The sequence below is a fragment of the Seriola dumerili genome, unplaced genomic scaffold (genome assembly GCF_002260705.1).
Source record: "Seriola dumerili isolate Sdu_G_001 unplaced genomic scaffold, Sdu_1.0 BDQW01000331.1, whole genome shotgun sequence".
Classification (NCBI taxonomy): domain Eukaryota; kingdom Metazoa; phylum Chordata; class Actinopteri; order Carangiformes; family Carangidae; genus Seriola; species Seriola dumerili.
In genome coordinates, this window is record NW_019174586.1 from 1,980,676 (window position 1) to 2,002,362 (window position 21,687).

The following is a 21,687-nucleotide window of genomic DNA, read 5'->3' on the forward strand; positions in this document are numbered from 1 at the left end:
AGAATAAAGAGATAGGCTCTCAGACAATATGTGGTGGCTGCTGTTGATAGTCGTGGAGCACACCTGCTTGTCAGGCCACACCTTGTCTGGCGCTGTTTACCCGCAGAGGCCTACCTGCTGTGTTACACCCACTGATCGTTTCTACACTGTACATTCATTTGACTGCTTTTGATCTCTTAAAACTGTCAGGGATGTAGCTCTTTCAACATTTCCAACATTAACATTTCCATCAATATTACATTGCTCTGAATACGTTTTGCATCTGTCTGTTATGATGAGGCGCCTGTGCACAGCACATGTGGCCCTAATGCAGAGAGCGGAGGACTGGGAAGAAATGGTATTACAAGCAGTGTTAGGTCAGACAGGTGCAGTGCAGGACAGGCTGGCAGAGAGCAGCAACAACAGGCTAGAGCAGTCTGTTGGAAATCTCTGCAAAACCTCTTAACCTCTGCACTGATTCCAAGCTCTGACACACACACTCACACGCCAAAGCAGCAGGGCACACACCTGCAGACACAGGCAGCGCCTCCTAAAAAACAAAGTTCTAGTCAGTCTCTGATGTATTGTTGTGCTGTGTCTCCAGTACGTGTGGTATCCTCTAGATGTATGAAAGGAATATTACAGCAAAAATGTGGGGCATATGAACTGCAGTTTAGTGACAGACAAACTGTGTTGTATAGGGGTATTACACACACAGTAAAACACACAGGCATTACTCGACACACACACACACACACACACACACACACACACACACACACACACACACACACACACACACACACAGACACATCCTTGTAATTAATCCAAGAAATTAAAGTGTGATATCACCATTATTATAAACCACTTTTGCTCAAGTTTAAATCTATGAATATTGTAATTGGTGCCTTTGGGCCTTTTTGCAGTTGAACATGGTATTACCTCCCTGTTTTACTTATTGATACAAATGAACTTTTAATATCTGAAGCCTGCTTTATTACCCAGGGTTGCATCAGTTTCCAGAATAAGAAAATGAAGAGCGATTGTGGTCATTAATTCATTCATCATCCAGGCTCGAAAAACTGCTCATCCAGTCTATAACAGGTGTATTCAACCGTTTGTGACCTCACAGTCTGACCCCTTGTTTCTGGGCGGTAACGAGTTAACTTCATTCAATAAAGTCGATATGCTAGTTGTTATCGCCCAGTATTCCCCTCAGATTGCAAGTGGATTATCCAATGAACTGTGTCGACTGAGTCAAGTGACGTGTAGTCTGAAGTCTGTACACATTAAATGAGTTACTACGGTGCGTTACAATTTGGGGGTAACGTGCTCAACTCTGTTCAGTCGAACGCGCTGAATCCTCTTTTTCTAGGCTATTGTAAGGGTAGGAGGAGCCGCTTTCCTGTGATTGTCTGCCTGCGCTCTCTCCCTCTCTCTCTCTCTCTCTGTGTCTCTCTCTCTCGTCCCTCTCTCATTTTTCCAAAGTTGAATATTCCGCCTGCCTGGGAGCTGTCGCCAGCGGAGCGGTGCAGCCTCACTGACTGAACGCACTGGGCTGGTATTTTTTTTTATTTTTTATTTTTTGCGCTGCGCCGTGTGGAGCACACTTGAGGGGAGAAGGGAGTCCTGTATAGCTACAGTATCCCGGCTCGGTTCAGGTTCTTCGTCCACGTCTCTTGTGTTTCTTCCAACTTCATTTTGGGCCACTTCTCAAGATGACAGAAGAAAAGAGTGTTCGGCATGTAAAGCTGGTAGGTGTCTGAAACCCCTCCCTTCAGCGCTGAGAGGTGTCTGGCTCGGTCTGGCTGGTGTATAGGGGTTCAGGTCGGTGGCAGCGCTCAGACAACCCGCGGGGTGGGGGGGGGGGGGGGGGGATGACACAAGCGCCCGGGAACAGAAACGGGAACCGGTGGTTGTGTTTTTTTTTTGTTTTTTTTCGCAACCCATTTGGGATTTTCTTGATGTGTTTTGTCTTTTAGCTTTTACTTGAATGGACCCGAGTCACGCGCGTGAACATGTCTGAGGTAGGCTGCTGGTATATACAATGCTCAAACTTACACACTTGGTCCAGGCAACGTCTCCCTCATGTGTTTTCACGTCTGTGAAAACAGTGAAGCCACGCGGACCTCATCTGATGTTATGCCAAATATGGACAGATTTGTGTTGTTGCTGTAGTAGACTACCAAAACCGGATTACAGCCTCTTGTAGGGCCACTCGTTTTGGGGGCGAAACATTACATGTAAAACTGTATGCGTTTCCTTTACTGGGTCACTTGAGTGAAATATAGAGAAATGAAACCTCTCCCATATTTCTTTGCTTTGAAGTCCCCTGTAACTCCCATAAGACCACAGGATGGCCACGGACCCTAATTTGGGTAGCTGCCCCTGCTGCGCAGAGGATCCCAGATTGTTGTTATTAGAATGATTCAGCAGAGATTCGTGTGTTGCTGCCATGTGAAGCATGTGGAACAGTTTTACCCTTGCACATGTAGCATATCCCTTTGATTGTTTTGGGGTTTTTACAGGCTCAGATGGGGGTGGGTGGGTGGGTGGGGGCTCTCTGTGCCATGAAACACGCAGACACTTGGGATATTACTTTTTTTTTACCATACCTTCTATCATGTTTTTGCTAGGAATCATAAGAGTCCTTGTGGCATCTTCATACTGTCCAGCTTGGTCAACATTCCTCAGTGTCTGAGGTCTGTCTGAGGTCTGTCTTTGATCATATTACAGTGAACTTGTTGTGATTGTAGCTTTATTTGACATTCATATCACTGTGACATTCCTGTAATGGTCTTATTAGCACCAGGAGTACTAATGTGATTGTTGTGCAATATCTTTTTAACAGCAATTAAATGTTCATTTCTGTTTAAATTTTAACATCTCAGAAATGACACTGTCTCACTGAATAATTATACTTTGACACAAATGCATATTTCATTTTTATATGGATGACGCCAAAATCTCTCCTTTCTGATGACAGCTCATCCGAAGCAGTAAACACTGACTTCAGAATCAAAAACAAATCTGCCACTGGGTAGCGGTGAAGTAAGCCAGTGCCCCAGAATTAATACCCTGTCAATTTGTGATGAAATGCACAAAGTTGTCAGGAGGGTGTTGAAGGTGTCACCACGCATAATTCATCTTGTGCAGTGCTGAATGCCAAAGATTGAACTCAGCTGAGTTCTGATGATCCTGCTGAGCTCAGCTGACACTATAAGGGAGAGCGTGCTTGTTGAATGCCTCTGTATGCTGGGAGGCTGGGTAACATTAACAGGGAAGATCAACACTTTTGTTATGGGATCAATGTCTGCCTTGCTTAAGTGGAACTCGAGTAGCTTGCTGCTTTTTATTTATTTGGCTCTAACCTTTACTTAAATCAGCTCTTCTTTGCTGAGTATTCAGTCCTGTTTCCAGATTGATACGCTCTGCCTCTCTCTTCCCCTCTCTCTGCCTGTGCCAGCTGTTGGAGCGAAACACGCAGCCACGATGAGGTGGACTAAAAGCACAAACCCAATCAGCTACGCATGTTCCTATAAGTGCACTGTAGCAGTAGTTTACCCCGAGCTGCCCTGTCTCATGCCATTACACAACATGGCTCATCAGGCCGATTACACATCAGCACACTCATGTATGCTTCCATCTCAAATAGACAAGAACAGAATCACTGCTCTGGGCTGACTCTTATACCTTCAAAAGCCATACGTTCTCTTCCCTCACTGTCTATCTTTAGGGTTGTTTTCCTGTGGTCTCTCTCTCTCTCTCATCCTCCTCCCTTCCCTCTCATTCTCTCTCTTGGTTTATCCATGCCTCAATCATCTGTCTCTTTCCTCTCTCCTTCCATCCGACTCCCTCTCTCTCTCCTCTCCCCCTTCTGAGGAGTGGAAGGTGCTGTACCTTGGGCTCCAAGGCGCATTACACAGCTCACTGTTTTGTGTCTGCTTTACCTGCTATTAACCTATTTTGTTTGACCTTTTGTGCTTAAAGTTTTTGTATTCACAGAGGACATTAAGGGGACTGAGAGAAAGCTTTAAATGAAGCTTTAAAGGAGCATTGTTTGTGCAGATGTATGCTGTAAGACTGAATGGATCAAGGGAGATCAAGTAAGATTGTCAATCAAAACAAGGTTTTCATGCATGGTGTCTTGTAACAGTCAGGGTTTGGATTCAGAAGTCTTGACATTCCCAAAATCTTTCCTAAAGAAATAGAAAATAATACTCATAGCAGCTTTTACTTTGAATCCTCTGACTTTTTTTGTAAGTGCAACGATATAGTGCAACAACCATAAGAGGGTGTTAATAACACAGCACAGCAGGCCACTAAACAGAATAGACCAGCAGCAGACCTGTAATTGGTCTCATCTTGTCCTTACTTCCCACAGTGCTGATTGTCTAAAATATATCTCTGATTGCCCTCTGGCCAATTTTTCATTAAGTGATTTGGGACATTTAGCTGATTTATCGAGGCGTCTGCAAGTAGGACTTATTAGATCATAAATTATGTTGTTTTCCCCACCTATATTCAAATCATCCAAAGTCCTTGAAGACTTAAATAAAGTCTAATGTTCAGCAGCTGAGACATAAGTCCAGACAGACAGACCTGTAATCTGAGTGGACCTTCTTTTATTTTCATTTCAGGGGTGAAAGAAGTCATACATTTATCTTCAAGCAGCATTAAAAGTTCTTGAAAGTCTTCCATTTACCTTGATGAAACTTTAAAACAGACAATCTGACAGTCTGAAGTTGGTACTGCTGCCACTAGTGTGCTTATTAGCACATAACATCATCCCACCCTTGATGAAAGGGGTAAGCGCCAAAGAGTGTGTGTGTGTGTGTGTGTGTGTGTGTGCACTGAGGTGGTCAGTTTCATGCAGCTCAGGCACATACCAAGAGAAGCCATGAATCTGCACCCCCGATGTTTTAAAACCCCAGCCCTTTGCTTCCAGCCTCACCATTCGTCACAGTGTTCCAGCTTTCTGCAACAAATCTAGACCACAGCAATTCCACTAATTCTACTCAACGGTTCAGCAGCTAGCAGAAATGGTCCCTTTAGTGAACCGTGTGCTCCTGAGCTTTTACCCTTATAGGCCATATTGTTTGCACATACGGACAGTAAATTAACTGAGTTTTAATCTACTGTTAGCCTTAAGTGTTGGTGTTGTTGTGGTTGGATGAAATGTAGTTCTTTTTATTTTTCTGTTTAACAACACTAATAATACCCAAGAGTACTTATGTTTATGGTTGGCAAAGATGTGATGTGTGGGGAGCACTGATAAAGCATCATCACAGTAATGGTATTGAATGCTCTTCAGGGTGTAGTGAGTAGTATAGAGCAGCTGCCAATGTACATGTACCAATAGAAAGTTAGTTTTCAAAATATATCTATGTCAAAGTTTAAAAAGTGCAAGAAAACCACAGGGCTCTGTACCAATCTTCATGTTAAGCACAACTGTTGACACAGCAAAGACGGAGCTATGACTAGTAGCTATGTTAAATGGGAAGTGTCAAAACAGGTGGAACAGCAGTTACATTCCTGAGCCTCAGCTGCTGGGGCTGGTTCTCACATCCTGTTCATAGTCTATATATTAAGAATGAAAGATCTAGATTATTATCTGGATCTGCACCAGGCTGCACAAACTCATAGATGCCAACGCCATAAATATTTCTGATTTTATTACATCAAGATCCATACATTGTTTCCTGAGAAACTGATGCAATGTTAAGGAAAGGGATGAAAGATTTGTTGATTCGCCCCTTTAACCAGATCGGCACTGGGAATTTAATGGGTTCTCAAACAAACAAATCAACAAACCAACAGACACGAGTGAAAACATAACCTCCTAGGCAGAGGTAATTGATTATGGATTATATAGAAAATGAATGAAACTAACAGATCGCTAAGTCTTGCTGGGGAGCATTCATTAGAGGAATTGGTTTTCTATGTGATATAGAATTGATCAAGGGAATGAATGTGGGATTTGAGACAGCCATAGCATGGAGGAATGTATGGTGTGACAGATTGCCTCCTGTTTTTGTCTCCAGGCTCCTTTGATCTCTTCATAGCACCCAGTGCAATGAAGGTTGCTGCCAAGAGAGGCATAGCCTGTCTCCCAGATACATTCATGCTGCATGTAGATCAGCAAAAAAGTAGCCGTGCACAAGCACCACGTTGCTTAACTTTCTCATTCTGGCCAAAAACAATATAAATAATGATTTTATGGCTGTCCTGGTTTGGCATTAAACATCTTTCTGCGTCATGCCGCTGTTTGAACTTGGTTTTAGAATGGGGCTCAGCAGTTGTACCCAGCTGGTCAACTGGCATGCAACGCTATCTGAGCAGCACAGAGCACACAGAAATAAGGAGAAGTGAATACATTTGGGGAGGGAATGCTGAAGAAAAGCCTATGCTGTTACACCAAAGACTGGCTGTATGTTTTTACATCTCTTATAGTTGTCCTTCAGTTTGGTCAGTATTTAATCAGCCAGAGCTGCAAACCAAATGCTGTTCTCATTCCCATCATCATCTAATCCTCTTCCCATAGTTAGCTGATTGGTGCGCCTTGCAGCTGTTTCTCTCAATTGATCCCCAGTGGATGTTTTCCAGACTGATATCTTAGAACAAAGAGTGAGCTGGCAAGATTTTGGCTGTACCACTCTGGACCACTAAGAGGATATGCTGTAGACCTCAGGCTGCTTACTAATGCAAAACATATTTTAGGGCAAATTCTATATGCTGTCGACTGTAACAAGTGGAGTGCCAGGAATGGATTGCATGATATGAACCATTGCTTATAAGGTTATAACGTTACATGTGTGAAGGCCAGGGTGGATCAGATGGCACACTAGTGGAGGCAGAGAACATGTCTCAGTCCAGTCCTAAAAAGTAAAAGCAGTGAAAGCCAGTAAGCTGCAAGCACAGCTCTGGACTTCAGTTTGAGCTTTCATCAATCCACTGACCCAGGAAAGAGAAACAGATTTTAGAAACCACTGATCTGAAACACATGATGAGAACAATACACAAAAAAAAAAAAAAAAAAAAAAAAAATGGAGGACAAGTATGGCTATAATTTATTGCACTCCCTGTACTGGTTCTTGTCTTCCTCTTTTTATCCATCTCACTGTCTCATCTCAGTGTCATCTAACAGAGAGTGCAAACCCTTTCAGTTGACATTAATGACAGTGTGATGTACACAAGTGTTGTAAACATGGATAACGGATTACATACTCGGTTCCAGTTCAGTAAATAAATGATCTTGTGGAGCATATGTGCGACAGATGACAAGCATCCAAAGATCTGTCACAATAACAGGTGAATTGTTTATGCATTTGTACTTGATTAAAGGTTTTGTTGGCAGCAGTCCTGCAGGGCAAAGGCTGCCCAGATTACACGACATTACACAGCATCAGTTTGCATTGGAATCCCATGAGGCCAAGATCTAATAGTCTTCCATTGCCCCTGCTGCAGCTTAAGTCTATTGGTTTGAGAGTAGTGCCATTTGAAACTTAATTAGCCAGAGAGCTCTCCAGATTGAACTTTGTTGGACAGATACGTTGGCCACGAGAGTAATCTTTTAGTTTAAAGCCGTTGTCATACCAAGAGCAGCAGAGGATGTAGATTGAAATTCTGAGGCATTTCCTTCACTGTTTTGGTTTGTTTTGGGAGGTTAGAAAAATATAATTTGAACTCAGATGACACTGAATAAATGTTTTCAGATGCTTCAATATGTGAGTTAGATAGCACAGCAGTAGATTTCAGAAAGGAGTGCAGACGCTTAGTTCCATAGCTGCGGGAATGTATTCTGAATAAGGGGTTTGCTGAAAAAAAATCGGTGGGGGTTATAGAACTGGGCATGGCAGGAATGGTGCTACAAGTGGGCATATAGAGTTATAGACGCTGTCAGTGGTGCTGGCTGAACACCATGGAAACAAGAGACAATGTGTCACAGCAGTTTAAGTAGTACGTTTAATCTTTTCGACCCCTCTCTGTACAGACTTTATCATAAAATATTTATGAAGGAATATACACATACTCAGGCGCGGTGCTTTGCAACTTTTAAGTTGGGAACTTGTTCATTGCCAACCTAGATAAGAAAAAATGAATATTGAAAAGGTGTAGAGATACATACTCGAAAAACAAGAACTGTCTTCACACTGTCTTCAATAATTTTGTTCAACTTTTGTTGAACCAGCTTGCATAGAATGAAAGAAAAAACTTTTCTTTGCCCAACGACCTTCCAGGAAAACGGAAGGTGCTGTTGCCGCTGAAACATTAGCATTTTGACCTGAGATGTTAGCTTGAATTGCAGGAGCACAACTTCTGTCAATGTGCTCCCCATCATCAAACTCTGGTGAGGGTGCATTGATCGTTTCGGAGGTGCCGGGACTGGGTTGTTTTGTTGAAGCTTCCCCAAAAAAATCAATAACAGGTTTCTGTGTCATTTCCACAGGTTGTCAGTTAGCTACTTCTGTGATGATGTGGTCAATACCTACATCAGTGAGATGAAAAAAAAGATTGCTATCACTAATGGCTTATTTTTACACTTCATTAGTGTTACCAATTCATTTTATTTAATTTTATTATATTGATTTATTTTTTCAAATATATTTTTGAGTGCTGTAGCACCTCCTGTTGGCATCACCACACCCCCAGCTCCCCTACTTCCCACGCTTATGCTCAGTTCATTAAGGAGAAATCACTGTGAATATTGATATTAATTTTTACAATGAATAAGACTCCATCAGCACATAATGAATAATCCTTATTCAGGTTGTTAGATGCAGTATAGTGGTAATGGGAATATGTAAATGAGAGATTCTTTGAAAGCATGAGAAAGCAGAGATGCACAATAAAAATTTCTGGTTGTTTAACTTTAAAAAAAAAAAAACTTTATGTAAATATAGAGATTCATTTTGACTTCCCGGCTGCCAAAAAATTTTAACCTTGAAAACTATGACTGCTGTTTTCGTTTGCAAAACATTGCTCAGTTTCTAAGCTTGAAAACTAAATAACCAAGTGTAAAAATGCATTGGAAATAATATTTGGGTCACGGTTTGCATTGAACAGTAGACTGCGAACTGTAGGTGTGATCTCGGCCTTAACTTGTCTTGTCTTGTTCATCTGAAGTGTGCAAAACACAAAAACTCAAAACACTAAACTCTAAACTAACTAACTCTAAATCCTAAGAATCCACCTAGACAGGAAGCGAGAGGGAGCTTTTCCACCTCAGCGCAGCAGCAGCAGCAGCAGCTGAGCTGAGGAGACAGCCAACCTCCCAACACGCTAGTTAACAGCCAGCTGCCTGTGTCTACTCCTACAGCGACGCACGTGTTTCCCATGATCTCACCTAATGGCACCAGGAGCCTGGGATCAGGCCCAGCTCTGCCGTCATGCTGCTCACCCCAGAAGCCACTCTTGTTGGGTAGAGTGTACCACACCTCCTCTCTCGGGGATGCAGGAGCCATGGAGGTTGTGGTAGCGTAGAGTTCTGCCCAGGGAGTGGTGCTGGGAGCGGTATGACCCGTGGGTAAACAATTGCGTATGCATAGTTAAACATGGCATGTGAGTGTAGTGTGTTGTAGTTTGTTTTCAGGTTTGCAGTGTCTGTTTATGGTCCATTTAGCACAGGCATGTAGCTTACTATAATGAACATCTCTTTTCACCGTACTACAGCCAGCACAGGCCAGGATGCAGTTGTGATAAAAATAGTGGGATTGGGCATGGAAAATGGAGGCAGAGTGAGAGAAATAAGTATAAAGAGACAGATCGAGAGGGTAGGTGTAAACAGGAGGAGGCGTGAAAAAAGATTTTTGAGCTTCAAGGATGTTTGTAGGATTCTGGGGAGGGTTAATAGCTACACAGAGCAGAGAGCAAAGACAAAAAGTCATGGGGATAGAGGACAAAAAAAAAAATAAAAAAATACACTCATTCCTTGACTGACTCATGCACTCACGTACTGACATACACACTTTCCATCATACACAATCATCTGCTCAGCAGGTATTTTTAAGGAACACCTCCATAAAAGCAGCTCTTTCCCTCTTTTGCTAGTTGACAGTGAGTACATCTAATACCTCTGATATTCTCTTAAAAGCCTCGATAGATACATCGATCATCTGTCGGTGCCTGCTGGAGGTCACATTGGAACACTATTAATTCCTTGAAATATGAAATTGCCCCTCTGAAGTTGACCGTTTTATTCAGACCCATCATTAGTATGAGCAGGAATTCTTGTGAACCTGCCTCTTGCAAAAAGCCCTTGTACTGAGCTCCTTTCTTTTCCGGCTCCAGGCCATCAGTTCAGTTCAATATTCATATAACAGTAGGCATTGTTAACCTTCACAATTATTCTCTTTGGTTTTGCAGTGCCCTGGGGACCGGCTATTTTTAAAATGCCGGCAAGGTTGGGCAGCTATTGTTTAACTAACAACCTATTGATTTGTGTCAGCTTCAGTTGTAAGGCAGAGGTGCGGGGGTGTGTTTATGTTTTCTCAATTCACATTTTTCTAAATGTTTGAGAGAGTAGTCTATGTGAGAGCTAGTGGCATCTTAGCCCAGGTAAATGCAGCCTTTTTTTTCCTACAGGCTTCCACAATAGAATCTTGGATGTATACATTTATATATTTCTCTTATGCACTTGTATTATATGTGTTTTTATTGGTCAATGAGACAATTTCTCTCGTCATTTTTTCTGAGTGAGATCCTGCGTATTCTTACCTCACATAACTCTTCCCCGGAACTACGTTTTATCTTCTGGGATTTCAGATAGAATCTCACTATTACATTACATTGCCTGTGTTTCCCTCTTTGTGAGTGAAGTTGTCTGCAGCTGAAGTTTGGAGTGACTGCTCGGTACAGCAAATGACTATGTTTGAGATGATCATGTGTTGCGTATCATTGCAACATCATTGTTGCTTCAGCCGCAGTCAGCAAGCTCAGGTCTGCCGTTGGACTATTGTGTTGTGTTGTTAGTTGCCTCTCTCAGACTGTACACACCTACAACCTGTCTCATATCGATATTTCACAGGGTAAAGGTTAAAAAAAAATCCATCAAACGTCTGTCTGTCTGCGTGATAATAAGATTTCCCAGCTCGAGAAGCAACAACTGATTGCTTATGAGCGATACATAAAGATAATCGAACAAATAGAGCTACGAGCTGCTGACATTTCGACGCACGGGGACTGCTGAGCCAATCGAACAGCGGCCAAGAAAAACAATGGCTCATACTGTCCCCCCCCGAAGGAAATGCCAAACATTACAGTGCTGTATAAATAGAAGGCTCTGACTTTGTAGAGCAAGAGAGCCAGATAGAGGACAGGAACCCCCTCCCTGGGGTCATACTGATGGCAAGGCCTCCGACCTCTCCCCCCCTTTCCTCTCTCTCTCTCTTTCTCTCTCTCTCTTTATTGCCCTTTTTGTTTTTCTCTCTGGGCGTGTGATCTATTTTTGAGCTCATTTCTCTCTCTCTCTCTCTCTCTCGCTCTCTATCTATCTCTCTCTCTCTCTCGTTTTTCCATCTCCTTTGTTTTACCTTTATATTTTTTATATGTCTCTCTGACACCGGGTCATCGTGAATAACTGAACGGCCTAGTAACACATCAGAAACACCTCCTGCTTTATTAATGGCACCATCTACTACAGCTGAAGTAGTAAATGGCCCTCCTGGATGTATTGTGTTTGGGAGGAAGGTGCAGACTTTGACCCAAGGTGAATTCTGCACTTAGAAGCAAGAAAGCTGGTATTTAATAGCTTTTGATCCAGCAGCCTTCTCTCACAGTGCAGTTCAGTATAATTTAATGGTAATGAGAAATTTCCCTTTGCATCTGGAGAAAAGTAGCTCGTGTACGTCCGAGAACACGTGGCCATGCAACATGCAGCATGAGGTGCAGCGGGAGGAAGGCCTTTTACACTGAGGGCACCAGCGCCGGAATGGAAAATCCATCTTGGGTTTAAAATATTAAATCATCGATTTCATTTTGTCATTTCACACTGTTTTTTTTTTTTTTTTTTTTTTTTTCCCTTCCCTCTAAGTGTACTGAGAAAGGGAGGGAGGGAGACAGAGTGGTCCCCAAAACGAGGTTAGTTGCTCTGCCTGTGTGTAATGGGGTTACTGATGATTCAGCCGAGACAACTCCAACAAGTCTTTCATCTGCGCTATCTTTTTTATCAGACGTATAAATGTATTTCCCTAGGCTGGCAGGCTGCGCTGACAGTATGGAAGATTGAGCCCCAGCTGCCGGTGTAGGCAGATTCAGCAAACAGATGTACATGGGGTAGCACACATACATTTACCACCAAGACATTCTCTCTTTGACTCTTTGTCTTTCTTAATCTCAATCTTATCACCACATACACTACAAGAATCTGTAGCCACAAGAGCGTAGGCTTTTCTTCTTTTGGCTTTTATCGTACGAAATGGATGCAGTGAGGAGGAGAAATGTCCAAACCCCTGTCGTTTTCAAGTAGACAAATCCATTGTAGCTCAGTAGCACAGTGGGCTGTTTTATCTCAGAGATGTTTCTTAATAAGGACAGCTGTCATAGGAGCAGTCCGACCTTATAATATTGACCTAGGTATCTGCTCCCTCTAGAATCAATAACACCAACTTGGACAACAGCACTCGCTAATTCAGTTTGACAAGCTATTGATGAAGTGGCTGGCACCTTAGGTTCAGTTAGCCTGCTCGAGTAGAGCACCAATATGATGCATTTAGAGTCGTCAGCTGTTTTTTCGCAATGGGGAAACTCTTCAGGAGTATATCATCAATCTATTGTCTTCTTGACAGTCTTTCCAGTCTAATATAGGTGTACAGGGCACTGGAATGCAATTTCCCGCAGAAAATATCCTCTTTTCGGAAGCTGAAAGTTCTTTTTATACGGTGCATAGATTGCTTTTTCACACGATGTATAGTACATTTGCATATTTATAGAAAATTCCAGTAAAAGGTAAGCCATTAACTTGGCACTGTGCTCTTGTATATATTTACACACACGCAGTCAGATGAAAATATAGAAAAATTGAAGCTGAATTGGTGTCAACTGTCAACACAGCAAAGTTTGTTTTCTGCAAGGCAAGACAATAGATTTTCTTGCGATCTGCAGTGTGTGCTTTTTCACTCTATCATCTTATTTTATGTCATTTTAGTTTCATCACTGCATGTAGGGGAATTGTTTTGCTCCAAAATAATAGTTATTACAGAGTTCTGTGGAGCCCAGTCATGTGATTAGAAAATGAAGCAGTCAGTGTTGTAGTTCTTGGACAATGTTCAAGGTGAGCTGGATTTGAAAATGTCAATATTTTTTGTATATTTGAGCAGACTTGGCAGTCTTAATAGACTTGAGCAGCCAAACTAATGCTTAAGAAGATAGTGTATCTGACTTTTAAACTCCAGGCAGTGAAGTAAGGGAAATGTGGGGTTTGAGGGTGAGAGTGAATTAAAAAAAGAAAGAAAAAGAAAATTCATATTGTCTCTAAGAAACATTTTCCTGAATGATTGTGGATCCATCTCTACTTGCCCCTGTCAGTTTTGGACTACTAGTGTATCCAAGTCCTGTAAGTGTGCTACAGAAAAGAAAATATTTGAAGAGAGGAATTACATGGTACTGTCTACTGACTCTCAGGGTCAACCTTTACAACTTACACACTAGCCACCGGGCTTCAGGGCCGCTTACCGATTTATATTTTTGCCTTTGTTGACAACCAGCGGTACCTCTGTTCTCCTTGGCTCTTCATCCTTTCCTCCCTCCAGTATGCTCAGTGGCGTCTAAATATCTAATAAGCTGTTCTGCCAACTTCTGATCCTGGGTTTGTTCTCACCTGGGCAAATGCACATGAATAATGGAAGCAGCGTGAAGTGAGGCAGGGGCATGGATGCTACACAGTGTTGTGTTGAAGCCTGATAAGACTCTCCACCGCAGCAAAAGAGCCTCAGAGAGCTGATGAGACGACGTCTGACAGTATTAACTTTATTACCCACAGGCTGCCAAGCTGTAACAGGCAGCAGTATTAAGTGGAGGGTAAAGGAGATGAGGTGTGCTCTACTCACTGTCACAACCCTGGTAAAATCTCATTTAATTTTGCTTTCATGTATAAATGTATTAAACCAATTAGCAAGTCTGGCTTGGTCTTGCATTTGTTAGTATTGATTGTTTATTTTATTTTCAGATACTTGCATCAGAGCCCTCATCAGCGCAGCCAAAAGAACATAGGAAACAAATATGGCCTTTGAGAATGAGTGTGGGTGTATGCAACCATACACACAGTGACAAGTCAGAGGAGTCGTGTAGGTCTGACACACCCGCATTGGAACATATAGACAAAACAAACACTAATCATGCAAAAAAGAAAAAAAAGAAAAACAAATACCCAACAGCACAAAGTACCTGCCTTTTTAAAAAATGCACTAGATATGTGTAAGTGACAGAGAGATATAAGCCAAGCAAACACATTATCCCAAAGGCACCAGCACAGCTAATTTTATATAGAATTGGGGCAGCATTCAAAATCCCATTTAAATCTATGTAGGCAGAAGAAAACGCAGGTCCACATTGAGATTAGATTCTAGCAATGCACATACACCCACTGCTTCCTCCGTTTCAGTGTTTCAGAGTTGGGTGGTATGAATGCATTTTCAAATCATGATAAAATGCAAGAAATCTTCTGTAATCAGTGTCATAAGAAAACATCTAAAACACAGGGGATAAATAAATCTGTAACCTGTTTTCTGACACTAAAGATCCTTTCATTTGCATTAGATCTCCATTTATGATATTAAGACCACTGTGTGTATTGTTTATACAGGAAACAATATACAGATAAATCTCACTGCCATGCAAACTGATGACATTCAGTTTGTCAGTAACTGGACCACCACACCAGTTCCCTACTGTGCCAATATCACACAGAATTTCTGTTATGTGTTACTTAATACTGGGAGTTTCCATGAGATCAACTAAGGCATAATGAGGTGAATTAAGATCACAGCCCATATTTTTCCCATCAAGAGGTAACACTGGTGACGAGGCGATGGGATGGGAAAGCTAACTGGTAGAGTGAACCACAGCTCTGCCTGCTGCCTTTTTCACACTCCACTGAGTATGAGGCTGACCTTGAAGTCAGACAGATGCTTGTTAAGTAATTGAAAAAGTGGATTTTGTTGAAAATATGTAAAAAAAAAAAAAAAAAAAAAAGTGAAATGTTTCCCGTGACTGAATAAATATGTAATTTAATTGTGGAATCGGAATGCCGTGCAGTGTTACCAGATACATTTCCCCTCAAAAATACTGATCCTGAACTGATTAGACAGATGTGATATAAGATATAAGCAACATAATTCCTCGAGATGTGTCAAAATGTAAAAACCAGTCTCCAGTGTAGCAGTGAGAGGGTTAAGCTTAAGCCAGCCCGCTCAACTGTGCTGAATGTGAAATGTGAAACACCGGCTTGGCTGCATTACTGTTTACATTCTATGAATAGGAATCACATGTTTGATGAATCCAGCCCGCTCTGAGGTCTGCTGCAAAGAGAGAGAGAGAGAGAGAGAGAGACACTGGAAAAGACAGAGTGCAACGGGGGGGGTGCAGGAGACTGGGCAAGTGGAGGCGGGAAGAAGAGTGAGAGCAGAGGAAGAAGAGAGGGAAGAGATGAAGGGAAACAGCGAGAATGAAAGCGGTGGCCAAAGGAACCCTGGGCAGTTTCTCATATGCTAAAACATTCCTTTTTATCCCATCAAGCAGCAGCATTGAGACGCATGGCTCCTGTCAAAAGACTGCACGGAAATGTAACACAGCAAGTTTAATGTGCTGCTTGATCCCACTTATATAATCATGTGTACAGTTTTGCTGTGTGTTCTGGTCAACTGGTGGGCTGTTCATTTTTGGAGCTGCCCAATTTCCTTTTTCCAAAACCATAGTGGTGAATAACTGTAGTCTCTTGACGTCTGGCAAAACTCAGCAGCGACTAGTCCTGACATGTGTCTTATGCTTGTGGGTATTTTTAACCCCAACTGCAATAATGAATTGCCCTCCAAATAAATGCCAGCATTTCAATCCACTAATGCAGCCGAATTCCACCGAATCCACAAACAATGCCCTGTTTCTTTTTGGTTTAAATGCTCAGGAGAGGTGATTAGGGTAAATGCCAGGACTGGGGCTACAGAGTTTGCTAACACGGTCACTAATGAAAGTACTCATAGAGCAGTGCTACGTTAGGGTGTTTTTATTAGTCATTTTAATGTGCGCGCTCTTGATCAGTACCTGGGCCACGCCAAAATGTGTGAAGGTCTGTGATTTACCAGCGTCGCACAAACAGGCCAGCCATTCTCTGTGGAAAGACACGTGTTGGCTCCAGGTGGTGGTGTTTGGCTACCTCGTTTAGTAATGAATGAAACTCTTTTTTTTTTTTTCTTTTTAAGAAAGACAGAGTGTGAGGCAGAGAGAGAAATCAAACCACCATCTTGCCGTGCCACGTTTTAACATCTTCCCTGCTCCATAAAAATTTCAAGCTTGATTTTTATTTTTTCGTTTTTCTTCCAGGCAGCTTTTTAATTAGTGATGTGTTACTGTTTACTGTCACACGAACAACCCAAGGAAGAAATCCTTTAATTTGTTATTAACATCTTTAACCTTTTGCCTGTTTCGGAGATATTTTGTGGAATGCTCACTGCATAACAACAAGGTCCACAGCAGATTGAGGTCACAGTCAGACGTCTGACTGGGCTTGTCAGTTGAATAGCATCTGTCTTTGTTTAGCCCCAGACCACTGTGGAGAATCAACCTGATGGCTACCATGAATGCAGCTGGCCTCTAATAGACCCCTGGCGAACGACTATTGTACCAGGGCACACTGGGGTTAAAACAATAAAGCAGCTGTTTAACCAAAACATTTTATGTTGTCACCCTCATGTCAATGGAAACACCACTGCAGTTTAGCTAGCAGCTTTCTCCAGAAAAACACAAGAGGCCGGGCAAATGGGTTATTACACAACTGCTTGAAGCTACTCACAGCAGCCGGTTAGCTTAGCTTAGGATAAAGACTGGAAACGGGGGGGAAATTTTGTTTCTGTCCAATTAAAGGAAACAAAATCCACCTGCTAGCACCTTTAACGCAAACTAATTATCACAGCATGTGTTGATTGTTAAAGCCACAGAGTTTTGCTGTCACCTTGTTGTCATTTTCTGCAGAGGGATACTGACAGGGAGTTAGTTAGCACTGTTTTATTCAGCTTTCTCGGAAACAATGTAAATGGCAAATGGGTTGTTAGAGTTCTTACTATGCCTTCAATCTGCCTGAAAATTTTGTACTAAATTTTTTCCATCACCTGCAGTACGTTAAAAGACAATGAGAATTGTAAATGAGGTTACCTCGCTGCCTATGGCTTCAATTAACTATTCTTTAAAGTGTTTGTTTAAACTATTTGCCTGCCAAGTAATGTCTCAATTATTCCCAACCTACTCCCTTACACCAAAAAGCACAAGTGATAGCATTTTCCCATAATGAGAGTACAAATGATTTTTTTTTTCTCCACAGCTTCAGGGTGTGTTTTCTAAAGCCCCTAAAAAAGGAAGAGCGGCGACCCCCTGCCGCTGTTGTTTACTGTCGTCTTACTCTCTGGAGCCTTTAAACCTCAACTATGTGATTTTCTGCTCCTCTTCCTTTACTGTGATAAGCCTGTGATTGACAGCCTCCAGTGAGATGGAGAGATTCCAGGTAGAGCAGTGTGAGTGCAGATGGAAGGATTGGATGAGGGTCTGGGCAGGATGAGGGGGTGATAGATACACTGTCAATCTGACAATAAAGAAAGTGGTGATTCACTGTAGATTGTCACACTCCTGGGATTGATTCAGTTACCACTGATGAAGTCTGCAGTAGTGGAGTAGTGGCCAAGGACTCAAGGCACATCATTGTGTGCGTTTGTGTGTCTGTTTGGGTGCGTCTGTCATTAGCTGGCTCTATGTCAATGTGTTTTTGTGTGGGACAGACATATGGATGTGAATGCATGTATGCTCCTTGTTAATACCTGTATAATCTACCTTGTTCTGAAGTATCCTTTTCCTGTAGGTAATCTTTTATTCTGCTCTCCTCTTACGGAACAAGTTTCTTTGATTTTTTTTGGTTCTGGCTTCACCTCAGCACGTCTTTCGTATCTTTGAAGTGAAAGGCTGCTTTTGAAGTGGAAAAAATTATTTATTGCTCTTGTGTCCAGTCAGTTTTAGCACATTATATGTCCCGTATTTTCATCTTCTCAAGGTTTGTAAAAAGGAGGAAATGTTTTTGTGTACTTGTTTTGTCTGAATTAGATTAGATTAGATTAGATTAGATGTTAATGATCCTAGAGTTTTGAGGTAGTGAGTATTAATTCATCATTACAAAATTATAAAATGTACATGTACAGTAGGCTATATATGGGATATTCAATAAATGTAACCCAAAATCCAAACACTTTGGCATAAGAAAATGTACATGAAATGTGGATTTCTGTTATTGACCAGAAATTAGAGCTTTCATGCTCTTGGCAATACCCCTTTTAGAAAAGTGCATTGCGCAACTGCTGCGCAATGCACTTGCGTCTTTCATTCCGAGGTCTAGGTGTGGTGAATTGTTTGTCTGTTGCCCCGTCTTCCCAACATGATCAAATGTCCATTAAACTCCCGTTTTGGCTCTGCAGCTGTGCGAGCGCAATTCAGGAGGGAGCAATCTGGGTTTTACAAGTGGATTGTTTGTACACGGATAATCGTCTTTGTTCCACAAATGCCTTTTCTCGAGAATGATGCATGCGTCAACAAAGTGAATTCATACACATGCAACCATACACCCGGGGGACTGCGACTGTCCTTTTGAAAACAAACAGCTTCTTTTATTGTTTTGATCTTTGCAAGATTATGCAATGACAGAAACTGTGACATCAGTGTTTTCTATTTTGGGTCTTTCCATGAGATTGTCTCTTACACTGGTAATGGAAATCATTACTACTGCCACATTTTTATGATCTAATTGACTCATAAAAATACCTCTGGACACATACAGACACACAAACACAGCTACTTGGTACACATGCACTCCTTGCACTAGAATTGAGTTGGGCTTGTAAAAATTTAATGATTTGGAAATTCTATAAATTAAGATTATTAATGGTAGTTTTATATTTACGGACAGCACTTTAGCTATAGATATTTACAGCTTATAAAAGGTTTTTGTGGACAACAATTTATCAGCACCTTTAATGGCGTTTAAACTTTTGACCTCCACAGTAGCGAGCGATCTGCTCGAACGCTATTAAACTGTCTCCTAACAAACCTCCCTGCCCCAAGCTGATGTGATTAAGACCCGAGTAGGCATCAGACGCATGATTGTCTGCTATGCTATTACATAAAACTCTTACAGGTTCCTGTTTGCTCCCTATTGGCAGGATTATGACCATTCAAATAAACAAGCCTCTTTTGTAAGAGAAACCACAGTATCACTGTTCTCTACATTTGGGGTTAAACCCATGTTTTACATGCTGAGAGTGGAGTGGTACTGTCTGGGCCATCAGTAACCTGTCCTGTGCCTGACAGCTGTTTTAGTTTTCTTATACATGCTGGTCCACATCTCCACACAGCAGTATGAAAAGAGCAACAGGGCTGAAATGGCTTTCTCTTTATGAATGTGATTTGTTTATAAGGATGTCTGAAGCAAAAGTATAAAGCATAAGCAAATTAGAATTCACAGCCTGAGTGTGTGTATGTGTGGACTAAAGAAAAGTATTAATCTAGCTCTGCCTCTTCAGACAAAATAATGAATCATCAGTGATGTCCCATATTTTTTTCCCCTTTTTTTCATCTGTTTCACTAAAAGCTCTGAGTGAGACCAAAAAATCTTGCTACAGTAATCAGCACAACAATGGATCAGAGTGAGTGCCTTACAGCTTTATGTCTGCGTGTGTGTGTGTGTGTGTGTGTGTGTGTGTGTCTTTCTTCAAGTACCAACTCAAGCTGTTCTCCTTCCAGATGGGACACTTCACCTTAACAAGAGCAGCAGAAGAGAAAAGACAGACAGAGTTTGTGCTTGTAAATGCGCAGCTCTGTCTGTGAATCTGTATCTTTTGATTTGTTTTTTTGTCTTTTTTGTGGATGTCTGTGCGTGTCTCCCGCCCGTCTGCAGCACAACAAGCACCTTTACCATAAAGTTAGCGACTCGGCCCCTAAGTGAGTCCCATCTTAGCTGACACTGTTTCCCCAGAGTGACATAGCTAAAGCTTAATGGGCCTGTTGATGGTGAGTTAAAGCTTGGTGTTAATTATAACACCATGCTCCGTTAAACACAGTCACATTAACATCAGCATAAGCAGCACTGTTGAGCTCTGTCCTGGGGAATAAAGAGAGATTGCTGATTCAGTCAACACTTGAATTGGACATTTGTAGAAAGGATAACAGTCATGCACTCCCTATAGACTTGATGGACTTAATAATTGAGGGTTCGGATTCTGTCTTCTTGTTGTGACACAGCTTTCTCGACAGATGTACAATCCCTCTGCATATTTGTTGTGATGACATATGGTTGATTTTTCTGAGTAAAAATGGAGCTGTGGGATTTGTGTGACTTTTCCACAGTTTTATTTATCAAATACTGATTATGCACAGACAAGATTTGGAGGAAATAATTTCCTGTTATGCAACAACAAAGTATTGATTGACTTTAGTTTTCTTTTGTACGATATTGCGGTGAAAACACATTGCTGGTCTTGTGTTGCATCAGTTCACATATTCACATGATGACCCGATGATCTTGAATGTGTGTCCCGAGAAGCTGAATGAACGTGTGCTTTGTTTTCCTGTTGCTGACAGCGGTCATATGAAGCGGAGGTGTTGCTCAGCCTACAGCTGCTCTCTCAAAATACGGATCACACTGACTTTTGAATATTTTAACATTATTTATTTCTTTACCTGTTTTACAAAGCCGTAGAAAGCAATCCTATATGTGTATTTTAAAGTAGAAATCAAATGCTTATCTTATGAGCATCTTTTTGAACAAACTAAAATGTTTTGGGGTTTTTTTCTGATAAGAAGTGAAACATCCACTGAAAAATGAATCAAATGTAATGCCTGAGGTTTATGTGGAGAATGATTTCATTTTTGTACCATCCCCAAACTGGGGGGGGGCAGTGACCTTGCTTGTCATCAAAAGGTCTTGAAGGTTTGCCCTTGCCTCCCCTTCATCACCTCCCCCTACATCCTGTTTCCATCCGTCTGCCCCTGGTTATCAAGTCTCTGATACAGTGGAGATAAATTAAACCTATTGTTGGCGTGATGAAGCCGAAACTCATGTTTGCTCAGTCTGCTTGCTGTTGAACTCTCTCTCTCTCTCTATCCCTACCGCGGCAGTGCTGTGTGATAACAGCCACATAAAGCATCTGATAAACAGCAGCCAAGGCGAACACTGAGGAAGGACATTATGTGCTTGTGCACACATACGCACATTACTTTTTCATGGGCAGATAACTAAAACGTATACACCTATACAGTACAGGCTCATACTCACACACACACTCTCACACACACACACACACACACACACACACACACACACACACACACACACACACATATTTGCATACAAGCACAATGTCCATTTGCTTCCATCAGTGTAATATCTGCATGATTGGCTGCGAGACGTTATTTCTTTCTTTTACGGGTAATGAATTTTGTAACGAAGCTGCTGCATGCGTACGA

At 41.8% G+C, this 21,687-nt stretch overlaps 1 protein-coding gene across 4 annotated transcripts in view; it reads left to right on the forward strand.

Annotated features, from left to right (window-relative positions):
* mid2 (midline 2) overlaps nt 1–21,687 on the forward strand; it is a 143,301-nt gene that overhangs the window by 47,827 nt on the left and 73,787 nt on the right. For 2 of the 4 annotated variants that reach the window (XM_022760086.1, XM_022760088.1), the window contains exon 1: nt 1,607–1,733. The exons of the other annotated variants lie outside the window; for them this stretch is intronic. The gene's annotated coding sequence lies outside the window, so the exon portion shown is untranslated. Of the gene's footprint in view, nt 1–1,606; nt 1,734–21,687 lie in introns of those variants that run through there. 4 annotated transcript variants of the gene reach the window in all.